Source organism: Ammodytes marinus (assembly GCF_949987685.1).
Source record: "Ammodytes marinus genome assembly, chromosome: 23".
NCBI lineage: Eukaryota > Metazoa > Chordata > Actinopteri > Uranoscopiformes > Ammodytidae > Ammodytes > Ammodytes marinus.
In genome coordinates, this window is record NC_137227.1 from 6044510 (window position 1) to 6057721 (window position 13212).

At 43.6% G+C, this 13212-nt stretch overlaps 1 protein-coding gene across 2 annotated transcripts in view; it reads right to left on the reverse strand.

Moving 5' to 3' along the window:
- kdm6ba (lysine (K)-specific demethylase 6B, a) overlaps nt 1–13212 on the reverse strand; it is a 90050-nt gene that overhangs the window by 37414 nt on the left and 39424 nt on the right. The gene's annotated exons all lie outside the window — the stretch shown is intronic.

Consider the following 13212-nt stretch of genomic DNA (forward strand, 5'->3'; position numbering starts at 1 on the left):
GAGCACTGTCATGTATGTCAAATATAAATAATCGAAAACAGCTATAAATATTGTACAGGTTAATGTAGTGTTACATGTGTGTGTGTGTGTGTGTGTGTGTGTGTGTGTGTGTGTGTGTGTTAGATGATGTATGAATATAACATGCAGTGGGAGGGACTTGAGTGCCTTTCTACTGGGGCTGGATTTTTACCATTTGCAAATCTGTCGCCATGGAAATACTCTGCCAATCCTGTTCAATCATTGCTGTAATCCTCTTCCATAGGAATTCAAGAGCAGGCAGCCTTACCACATACACACATATAGTTTATGCTAATGCAGCATTTCATCCTTCTACATTTTGTATTGTGTCTTTGTTTGAAGTGTGTGCAGGATGTATGTCTCTGTCCTTGTGTTTGAAGAGTGTGTGTGTGTGTGTGCATAACCATGTGTGGAAGACATGCCTGAGTGTGCGTTTGTGTAAATGTGTGTCCTTGACCAGCTGCACAGGGCAGAGGAAATGAGGCGGAACTCAATCTGGTCCACACCTGTCTGTCTCTCCCTCTGGAGGGAGGAGCCAAGGGGGTCTCTCTCTCTCACACACACACACACAGTGCACTGTTCACATCCAGTACGAGCAGATAGATTATGCATGCAGCAGCCAGCTAAGGAGCTTGGACCTGTTAATGTATGTACCCAGACAGTTTTATGTTTGTGTACGCTTCATGAGAGAGGGGGAAGGACAGAGAGAGAGAAGGTGTGAGAGCAATGGTGTGTATTCTTTGCTTCATGATGGGGCAAAAGAGAGGGGGAGATATATTAAAAGAGTGACATATATTAGGTAGGTATATAGGTAGAGAGGATGACAAAGACAAGTGAGAGGAGAAGACTTATTTTGGAGATAGCAGACAGGAGCGAGGGAGGAGGTGGACAGAGAAAAGATGAAGAGATTAAGGATGACAGTGTGAACCACACAAGGGCAGAGAGAGAGAGAGAGAGAGAGAGAGAGAGAGAGATTGCACTGGTATGGGGGAGGTTACTCCGGGACGCCAGAACCCAATGACATGACACAGATGCACTGTGCTACTGTGCAGAGAGCAGAGTGGAAGAGGGTTTAAATCGACAGTGGAGAAGAAGAAGAGGGGGATGGGCGTGTTGGAACACACAGCCTCTCCACACTATCCCGTTGTAGGCTCTTTGTGGAGATGAGAACAGGTTTAAGGAGTCTCATGTCATGTCAAGTCAATTCATAATGATAGAACAATACCAAAATTACTTTACACTTTGTAAAAAACAAAACTGCTCCTTTATTTTTAACAAATTTAACAAGAGTACTCCTAATTGCCCGATCTTACTGTACAGTCACATTTGAAGCCCTGAAATGCTTTATCATCATCATATTTGCTGAATATATCGAGAGTTAACAACGTCAGATTTTGTTGAAAATGTGCTGCCTTGCTTTACAGCAACACACAGAAGTTGGGCACTGTGCAGGTACCAACGAAGCTTTATCTTGTCAGAGCACAGTGGACTTCTGGTACTTTTCAAATCAGTTGAATGAAAAGCAAATGACACATTCTGCATGTAAAGAGTTCCATATTCGCCTGTTCGTCCAAATGAAAAATTGTAGGGTCTGCTCTTTGTCTCTCTACCTCAACTTTACATTACGATTTGACTGAAGTTTCTAATGCTACATGCAACATGTTAATGCTATACAGATTGGAGCATATCAAATATTTGATATGCTGTCTACTAGGCTGCTGTATAACGTATACAACTACACATGTTTGCATTTCATGACAGAATGCCATACATTACCATACATATATGCATGCAGGCAGACTATCATGCTGCCAACATATAACAGCAGGGCCCTCCATCCATCTATCCTTCACCCTCTCCCCCATTCATCTCCCCTGCTTCCCTGCATCCCTCCCTTCACACCTGCCAGGCCTACAGCAAGGTCACACACCTCAATTACCCTGTGCGCACACATGCAAAAACACAGACACACACACACACAAACACACACACGCACACACACACACACACACACACAGTACAAAGAGCGAGAGAGGGAGTGTGATAGGAAGGGGCGAGAGCAGATTTCACGGTACCCTGAGCACTGGCTAGCATGCACCAGTGTTTCTGACATTATTTATGATGTGCAATGTTCAGTCCCTGCCCTCCTCTCTGCTTTATCTCCCTCGGTGTGCCTCTGGTTCAAGGGAACACAAGCATTACTCTCTGATAAATATACCTTTATCAGTCAAACAATATACAGTAACACATGATGCTATTGGAACACAGAATGCAGCATTTACCCTCAATGATGGAACTATTTCAATTGACTGTGCTTTTATTTATTACAGGGAATGCATTTTTAAGCATCATGTTTAAGCATCATGTTTAAGCATCATGTTTCCCATTTTAATAGTCACAAAAAATCATAATTAAAAAATGAAAAAAGCCCAACCGCCTGCAGCCGAGTCACACAGGCAGCAGTGCAGATATTTAACATCACTAATGGTCTGGATATCAGGCTGCAACATCAACACTAATGTCCATTACAAATAACACACCATGAATCCCAATGTGCCTAATAGCCATCTGAATGTACTAGGGGTGAATGTGATCCTACTATTAAAAGGATTTCTGTATGTGCTTACTGCTGTTCACCTATGCAGCCATGGGAGGCAGCCAGCTGTAATTTACACTGTGGGCTAACACAGCTGGCAAACACACTGCTCCAATAGCCCTGCTTTAAAAGCTCAAGTTTGGTCCTTTGAATAAAAGACATATAAGTTAGGCCTAGGTCTAAAATGTATAATAGAAATAGAGTATCTAGTAGCAGTGGGCGGTGGTAGGGTGGAGGTCTCAAGTTTGGGCTGAACCACAATACAACTCCAATATATTAAAACCGCCTACACATCTGCCTATGGCCACAAGCTGATGAGTGTTGGAATTTTAAATGTCTCAGCCCTCAATAATTAAAGGATTCTAAACCCCCAAAGCCATTGGAACATATATATAAAGGGTCATAGCTTTGCCTTTTGGCAGATTTGAAATCTTTATGCAGAATGAAAACAAAAGGAGGAAGAAGACGCAGTGTTGACCGTCTGACAGACCAGGATATCAAGTACACACACACACACACACACACACACACACACACACACACACACACACACACACACACACACACACACACACACACACACACACACACACACACACACACACACACACACACACACACACACACACAGTAAAGTTTGTAATTCTATACATCAGTGATAGAATTCCTGTGGGACAGAGTCAGTCTGTCTCATGACCTCCTCCATCAACCTGCCCCTCCCAACCCTCACACACACAGACTCATGCGCACACACATACACACAGACGCACACACTCCCATGAACACACAATCTATACAATATCATATCAGCCCTGTACAGTAGAGGCAGCTTTCAGAGAGCTTACAGACATCTGACACTAGTCAAACAAAGGAAACAGAGAAAATCGATTACAACACCAACACTGACCCCCCCCCCCCCCCCCACCCAACACACACACACACACACACAATACTTCTCCCTTCTCTGCAATCAAAGCCATCTGATCGCTGTGTGTGTGTGTGTGTGTGTGTGTGTGTGTGTGTGTGTGTGTGTGTGTGTGTGTGTGTGTGTGTGTGTGTGTGTGTGTGTGTGTGTGTGTGTGTGTGTGTGTGTGTGTGTGTGTGTGTGTGTGTGTGTGTGTGTGTGTGTGTGTGTGTGTGTGTGTGTGTGTGTGTGTGTGTGTGTGTGTGTGTGTGTGTGTAAGACAGAGACAAGAGAGAGAGAAGTATGTCAAAAGCCAATGTATTTCTAGGATTTGATTGACACATATTTACAAGTTGGTTAGGCGGAAGAAAGGGGGACAGGACAAGGGATAGAGGGATGAAGCACAGGAAAAGAGGGAGACAGAAAGGAGAGAAGGCTGTGAATGGAAAGCGGACGAGAGAGGGAAGGAGAGGCAGGGTGCAGACAGACATAAGGGGGATGGAGGGCTAGACTCCTTGAGACAGATCATGTTACAAGTCTGGGGGCAAACACACACACACACACACACACACACACACACACACACACACACACACACACACACACACACACACACACACACACACACACACACACACACACACACACACACACACACACACACACACACACACACACACACACACACACACACACACACACACACACACACACACACACACACACAGTTATGCAGGCCCATAAAGGTCACAGTGCACCCACTGCCCTCCAGACACACTCATGCAGAGACACAGATATCCTCGTAAACACTCAAAGCGCCAGACACAGCTTTGATTTCTAACACAGTTTTATACACGCACCAAATGCACACCTGCCATTCCTACAAATGCGTGATGGAAAACAATCTACTAAAACACAGGAAGAGGAAGGCGGTACTACAATAGACAGAAAACAATGATAGTTATTCAATTGCACATTTGAACGATTGAACCAGATCTTGCTATATAAATGGTCTCCTGTTTGGCTGGGTTGTGACTCACATATTGAGAAGGAGTGGAGTGAGATACAATGTGGGACACATACGCGTACACACAAAAGCACTGTGATCACAGAAGTTACACAAGTGAGAGGGGTCAGGGTTCAGTGTGGAAGTGGGTTAAAGAGACAGGTGATGTAACACACAGCAGAGAACGCAGGAGCAGAAAGAAAGAAAAAAAGGAAAAGAGGAGATGGCTGTTCTCTCTTACTAAGTAGGGGAGACCGGGGTAAGTAGGCACACTTTTTACTCTAGTGAGAATTGCTCATCACCTAAACATCTTTCAATAGTCATTCCTACATTAAATTGAAGCTTAAGGTGTTGGCTTGAAATGTGAACCCCTCACTTTTTCTAACGTATTGTAATAAAGAAGAGATTTACCATCAAAGACACTCTAACACATTGTGACAACCAACCCCATCAAGGGGTCGGTTGTCACACAGTATGCGGTTGTTTGTCACAATGTTATCTTTATGGGAAAAATCTTAAAAAGAAGGCAAGAAAGCAGAACTACATTTGAAAGTTTAATTTCATTGTCAAGTTGAAAAATAGGCCTATATAACTTTATGCATCTTAACACAAAATGAGCAAGGAATTAACAAAAAGGAAATCCATATTAAGACCAACCTACTGTATGTAACAACATAAATAACAAAACAAATAGGTCAACAATAATAGCCTACTCAACTAGGATACACACATTCACTATCTGAGTTAGGGGTGTCAGTGAGGATACAGCGTCACATTTTATTTTGTTATTGGGTTCCTTTCCTGGCTGCACCCTTTGGATAACATGTGACAAGCAACCCCCCAAAAAATGTGACGACCAACCCCAACTGGAATTTATTGCTAGCATCAAGGCCAACAACCATCTGACAACTAATTAGCTTGCTAATATCAATCTAAACAATAGCTTAGCCTTCACACTTTTTTGGGTAACAAGTGTTTTGTTATAAACCCATTGTGTAAAAGCCTAGACGAAAAATACTGAGGAGCTAAATATTTTCAATTTGACATGAAATACACTAACAGTCCTCTCACCTCAAATGCAGCAGTCTAACTCCAAGGAAGACTATGTAGGTGACCTCTGATCCCAGTTGTGGATATTTACCAAAATGTAAACAGACAGTGCCTTCTGGTTCCGAGATATAACGATTGTGACAACCTACCCGTGTGACAACTTACCCCGTTCTCCCCTAGTCTACAAAGAAAAACGTCCATTCCTAGTTGATCAGTTAATTACAGCTGTCTGACCCTCCAGACAGACAGACAGACAGACATACAGAGAGACAGACACAGACACACACACACCCTCATGTACTTTTTCTAGCCCTCCATCCCCCAAGAAACACAATCAGGTTAATGCATTACAGTAAGTCAATCAGCTGGATCGATTAAGGTCACTGTGGGGTCACTGTGTGTGTGTGTGTTTGTTTAGAGTGCAGATGGTATCGTTTCTTTTTTTGTTTTGAAAGTGTTGTTAATGAACATCTACAGATGTACTAATCTGATTACTTGAGTCAGATGTATAGTTTGACTTGTTTATATGTTTGTCATGATTATGACACATCACACACTATTACAATATGGTGACGATATTTAGTCACACTGATAAAATCTGAAAGGGAAGACAACCATCAAACCTCTATTAAGCCATTTTCATATCAATACAGAATCAAAGGGGTCAATTCTTTGTAATGTTAAAGGTTTGTAGGAGTACTGATCCCTGTGCAGTTTGCTGGACTAACTTTAACAGGACAAGTGTATGCTACAGCAGAACATTGCAGAAACCACAGACAATTATTAAACAAGTGGATAGAATGAAAGCCATGCACTTGGGATGCCCATGATGCAAGTACCCTATTGTTAGGCAAGCATTTGGCTTGATACAACTATTTATTACATGTTAGCTTATTACCAAATAGAAATTGGATTACATGCCCTCACATGTGGTGTAAATAGACTCCCATTAAGCAAGTCAAACCAGTGAGACCAGAGATACAAGACAACACACTGTAGCCCCTTTTACACAGCCAGTGAAAGCCGGGAAAATGCCGGCCTTTCGGCCCTCCCCCCAGCTGTGTAAATGCGACAGTTGCGGAACGAGGGAAGAAAGGTGCGAGTGATCGTTCCGGGAATTTTACTACCTCGGGGGGTAGTAAGATTCCCGACACGATCAGTTCCGCCTCTCTGTTTAAATGCTCCAGCTTGTTGTTGCGGAACAGGGGGGCGTTTGACGTTCCATAGTCTACGTTCTAAACATGCGACCATGTTAGCAGTTGAAGGACGTGTGTTTAACATTAACCACGGCGGCCTGATGTCCCGTAAAAATCACCAAATAAAAGGAACGGTGTATAATCTAGCTGATCATAAGGTCCGTTGCTCAATCCAAACCCCCGCGCTTCATTTTGCAGAGTGTATGAGTCTATTTCTGCCCAGGAGAAGTTGTACAATGGAAAGCTAGGCTAGGCTAAGTAAGGGATAAAGTATAGCGAACGGGTCACTTGCTAGAAATAAAGACCGACAAGCTGAAGCAGGAGCCCGACGCGCAGCGCAGGGCTCTTGTTCAGCTTGAAGGTCGACCTAGTAACGGGGGAATAGTCTGCTCGCCCCGCTAGACTGTCTGCTTCAGCTGACTGAAGGCTCCGGCTCAGCTGTTAGCCACAGAGCTACTGTTTTGCTAACACATTCCGCCGCCACTATTATTATCCTAAGTCTGAGCGTATATCCACACTTTATTTCTGTCTACAGTAACGTGACTTCACACACTGTGTGTATGTCTGATTGGCAGATCGCTGCCCTCACAAAGAGACTCGCTCACAACCAACCTGTCACACACACACATACACACACAGAGGTGAAGCGGTCGGATTGATTTAGTCAGTTTGGTTAACTGTCCCAGTGATGTTGCACTCAGCGCGTAGCGAGATCAACTGGCACATCGTGGGGACAGTAAAATACGGCCCTCTTACTGCAAGCTCCAGCACTTCTGCTCTCAATTCACCGGCCATTGTTGTTGTTGTAAAGCAGCTGACCGGCGCGGCGCTAAATGTTTACGTCACACCTGACGCTGTTTACAAGCACCTCTTTCGTTCCGGAGGCTGTGTAAAAGGGGCTACTGATGCGCCAGCAGGCCGGCGTTGCTTGGTTCTGTGTAAATAACACAGAAGCAAGCAAAGCCGGCATATTGGAGTGATGTTGTTCCGTCAATATGCCGCAATCTCTGTGTAAAAGGGGCTTGTGTTTCACTCTTTCATCAACAGCAGAAACCAAACCCAGCTCCCTCACCGTTTCATTGACACACATTCCCAAACAAGTTCAAAAACCTAACCTGCACTTGGGACTACTTTTGAGGATAAATAAGCACATGCACACATACACACTAAACACAGATGCAGACACAAGAATAGTAACAATATGAGGCTTGGCATGGCCACATTACGCGATGAGAACATAGATGTATATAAAAAGGAGAGCAGCATAATAGCAGAAACCTTCAAACAGCCTGCACATTTTTTGCACACACAATTACAGAGTGCAGTAAAAACACAGGGCATGTGTTTATGTGCATCTGTGTTTGTTGTGAACTCATATTTAACAATCTTTTGTGGATTACATTTAGGCGTTGGACAGCTTCTTTTACCCAGAGTGCAACAGTACCCTATGTTTCTTATAATAAGTACAAGCAATACAACAAAGGGGGTGGGGGCACATTCCTCTACCTTGGGAATATTCATGCATCATTGACGGGGAAAGAACAACATTATTGGTCTAGGATGATGTCTGGTAATGGGCATCCACATGTCTCTTCCTCATTCTCTCCCCCTTTCATAGTGAGTTATAAAGAACTCTGCATCCTTCATTATAGGGCTAGCACAGTTTAACAATCTACAACCATCGACAAACATTATGCAAAAGACACCATAAACATACACACCGTTGACCTTTGCAGGAGAGTGATAAAATCAGCCACACACACACCTGTGTCAGTGGGGCAGTCAGTAATCTCCATGGTTCATGGGCCATCACAAGAAAGTCACAGCCTGCCAATCCCCTATCTATCCCCAGTAGTGACATGGGCCTCTCCTGCGTGAGACAACTGGAAGCCATTACCTTAAATCAACAAACCCCAGCCCCTCTCCATCACACTAAGAAGCCATGTGCACATTCAGCATACTTCCTTTGCCAATGGCCCTGTGTGTGTGTGTGTGTGTGTGTGTGTGTGTGTGTGTGTGTACATTCATAATGTCTCAGCAAGGCCATTTTTCTTTTACTCTCAACTATCTCTTCATCTCCAGTTCCTTTGCCCTCTCTCTCTCTCTCTCTCTCTCTCTCTCTCTCTCTCTATATATATATATATATGTATATATATATTATTCTTTGTCTTTCATTGTGTCTCTGCACTCTTTGTCTCACTACCTGCCAAGGCTAGTTTATATGGTGGATATAAGTGTCAAAGCCAAAGCTAATCAGCCTGGGCCCTTTGACCCCTCATAGTGGAATTCACAGCCTTAGCATTACCCTTCTGTGTGCATTAACACACTGTGCTTTTGAATAAGAAACCGGTGTAGTCAAATATAAAGCCATAGACCAGAATGCTTAGTCACATAATCAAATCAATCACTGTACTGTACTGTCAATCAGTTGTATTGTGTCTGTCTGTACATGTTTGAAAGTGACACAGCAGGAATGCATACTTAGCAACAGAGCCTGAATCCTAAATTAATTGGCACACTTTCTGGCAAATCTGATCTCTGAACAGCTGACTGTTGTGCAAGGAGTATTTAATAAGTCACATTGCACCTTGGAAATCTTTTGGACACAGTACAAGGCCAGCTGGCACCACCCACTACATACTGTATACACAGTTCACTAATGCTTGTATCTCTCCAAACTAAAACACACAATACTGGATACTTGTGTATTATTTCTTTTGCACAAACCACCAGCACACACCCAAGATACAACATTCTATACTCGACCCAAATATTTGTTTTAAACACACTGGTTTTTAATGTAGAAACTTGCCAATCTGAATATAGATACAGATCTAAGTTTATCCGATAAAATATGATAGCGCACAACAGTCCCTCAACATTTCCTACACCACTCCATTTCAACACAAGAAGTGATGTAATAAGGCAAGAACAGTGTGGTGAACTGTTAGAGCAGCAACCATGGCTCTGATGTGGTCAGAGGAAGGCAAGCTCAAACTCAGGAAGTAAAACTGATGTTCACCTTAGTTTTCCAAAAAAAAAATAAACTAGATGAACATGAAAAGCAATGGCCACATATCAGCAAAGGTGTTTCCTAAATTAGGAGGCATGGTTGTTGTTTACCTCTTCGGTTGCTCTGAGCGTGTCTGGACAAGAGATTTAATCAGTGAAGAATGCTTACTAGGACACTTTTGAACAGAAACCTTACACTCATCACTTTCTTTGAACTGGATTATTAACAGGGAAGCTCCATCCGACACCATTAAGTTTGGAATGTCAGAAAGGGCTTTCATCAACTCGCTATAGGCTGATATGGTTTACATTATATCAGAGATGAGGAGTAACAAACAGACACCTGAAAGTGTCTCAAATGATTACTTGAACAAAAAAGCTGTTCTTAGTCCTGCTCCTGCCCGTCGCTCTACAGACACAACCCAGCCACGGCGCCAGCCAGCCTCCCCTCACCTCCGCCCCCTTTTCCCCCTCTTTTTAAACACAAGGCAGCCTTCCCTTCCCCTCCCCTCCCAGTCTCCTCTTCTTTCTGTCTCCCTTTTTCTTCTCCAGGCAGGCGGCACACTCGATCACCCTGGCCACCCTCCTCCTCCCCCCTGCCATCTCAGCCTCCATTCCAATGAATGCACAATCTCCCCCCTTCAGTCATGGGGGGACTGCCCCCGGGGCTGGGGAGGGGTAAAGAGGAGAGGAGAGCAGCACACACACACACACACACACACACACACACACACACACACACACACACACACACACACACACACACACACACACACACACACACACACACACACACACACACACACACACACACACACACACACACACACACACACACACACACACACACACAGCCCCCCACCCCTCCTTCGTCTTTTCTCTGTGTATGTTTGTGTGTGTGTGTGTGTGTGTGTGTGTGTGTGTGTGTGTGTGTGTGTGCGCACATCTGCAGAGGAACACAGGAGCATGGAGGGTGACAGAGGAGGGTGGGAGCTTTGGGTGGCGTCCTAATGGGTCTCAGTGCAGGGAATGGCTTGTTGCTACACAGACAGATCCAGAATCCACTGTCATCACGGGCCACATCCCCATATTTGATCTGCATCGGCAAAACACACATTCACTCACAGCTGGGCCGGGTCAGCCCCTCCCCCCTCACTAATGACTATGCAAAACTCTAGCCTATACAGAGGGAAAACAGCAGCCATAATGGAAAGCCATGGAATCTGTCTCACCACATTATAGAAGCTATTACACAACATTTATTTGTGTATTATTAAAAACACAACCCTTTTGTTTTATGCCCTCTCATATTTTGTCTACCAGAATGTTTTCTTTGTTCTCCATGTTTCTATGTTGCTTTGTTACTATCCTCTTTTTTTCATTGAAAAAAAAAGAAGACAGGAATATTCTTTTAATAAACAAAGTTTATTCCTTATCAAAATAAACTTTGTTTCAGTATTTGCACATAAACATGATTTATTTTGAAAGTATATAGACATATGCATGTGTTCAGATGTCCCACATGGGGTTATGAGTTGAACATATATCAAACAACTGTTTGGCATGACACAGAAACTAAAACTAACAAATAATCCCAGTTCCATTGTAATAGTAATGATTGTCTGCCTTGAATACTTGAATCTATTCAATTCTACCATATCATATAATGTTAATGTATAGTAGATTATATGTTGCTGTACAACTGCTTATTATGAGATGATTTTTTTCCCCTTTAAAGCATATTAATACTCCATTTATATTCATCTATTCAAATGTCTTGCCCTATTGCATAAACTGGGGTGTGCAGTTTTAGAATGAGTTTCTCCATTTGATACAACATACAGAACTACCAACAAGTTATCCACCCTAGCATACTCAATTCTACCATACCACATGAGAGCCAGCAGCACAGTACAAACAGATTAGGGCAGCATTAGAGCTGGTTGTGCCCTATAAAGTATATCCTAATAGGGCAAAGCTATGTCAGGTAGCGAGTGAACAGCTATATGATGTATTGCAGCAGCCCACAACAGGCGACCCCGGCTGAACCGCGCCAGGCATGTGCAGCCGGACAGGAAGTGGTGGAGGCATAGAGAAAAAGAAAGACAAGAATTAGAAAAGAAAATGTCAGAGAGTAGAAGATGCTCTACTTCCGCTGGTAATGAACTAATGAAAAGAAGGAAATTCCCCAGGGGTGGGGGGACTGGAAGAGAGGGGGGGGGGAATGGAATAGAAGCCGTGATTTTGCCTTGTGTCTGGAAGTTTGTGTGTGCGCATGTGCGGGCCGGGCGCTCGTGTGTGTGTGTGTGTGTGTGTGTGTGTATGTGTGTGGAGGAGTACTGTAGGGATCAGTTTACAGTAGTACGCGTGAGCTGTCTTTCCTCTGCAGAACGCGTGAGATGGCTTTCCTTTTATTTATAGGAATATTTGCATTAGCTCAAACACAGGGGGGCCCGGACTTAATTAGACCAGGGACCGACACACACCATCAAATACTGACACCAATATTAGCTCCAGGCAGACGCCGGCACAAGTGTTGTGTTTCTCACACAATCGGGCAGGGAGGAGCACGCGCACTCATGCGTGCACGCACACTCATGCACGCACGCACACACACACACACACACAGGCTCCTGTTAGCTGTTTATACATTAGTCACAACCAAACACATTTTCAAATAGGTTGCTGACCACAGACCAGACTACTGACAAGAACAAGCTGAAAGCCTCCAGACCACAATACACTGGACAGGAAAACACACTTTAGTAGTGAACTCTGTGTGGGTTTATGTGTGTAGCTGTTTGTAAGAGTCTAATGGGAGCCGGCTTCTTTCTGTGTGTGTGTGTGTGTGTGTGTGTGTGTGTGTGTGTGTGTGTGTGTGTAGCTGTGCTTAGGCAGCGAATTCACAAGACCCCTGTTCAATACAGTCACCTGTCTAAAAGATGGGGAGATAAGGAGATAGGAGAGCTAGAAGAGGAAAAAAAGTTGATGAAGGGGAGAAAGAAAGACAGAAATCTTTTGTGTAAACCGGCATTTAAATCAGCAAAGACGAAAAAAGAATATTGCAGAGGGAATATGGAAAAGAACACAAAGAGATAGAGAAGTAAATATGAACTACTTTTGTATATTGTTTCCCGGTGTGGTGAGCCAGCTGGCTGCAGAGCCGTAAGGGGGATTTAAATTGCCCTGCTCTGATGTGAACCACTGCTTCTTCAACTAACGTGATGGGACCTTTACACTCCTCTTGACCGGGGTTCTTTTGGGTTCCCAATAAAATGACAATGGCTTTTATCTCTGATTAATCACTTTCATGTATAGCAGTAGCAGACTCTGTATTAATACTAATTTGATATGAGCTTTCACCCTCTCCACCTTCAGCACACATTAAGCCAAGACCGAGCAAATCCTTCACAAATAAGTCTATTTTGGG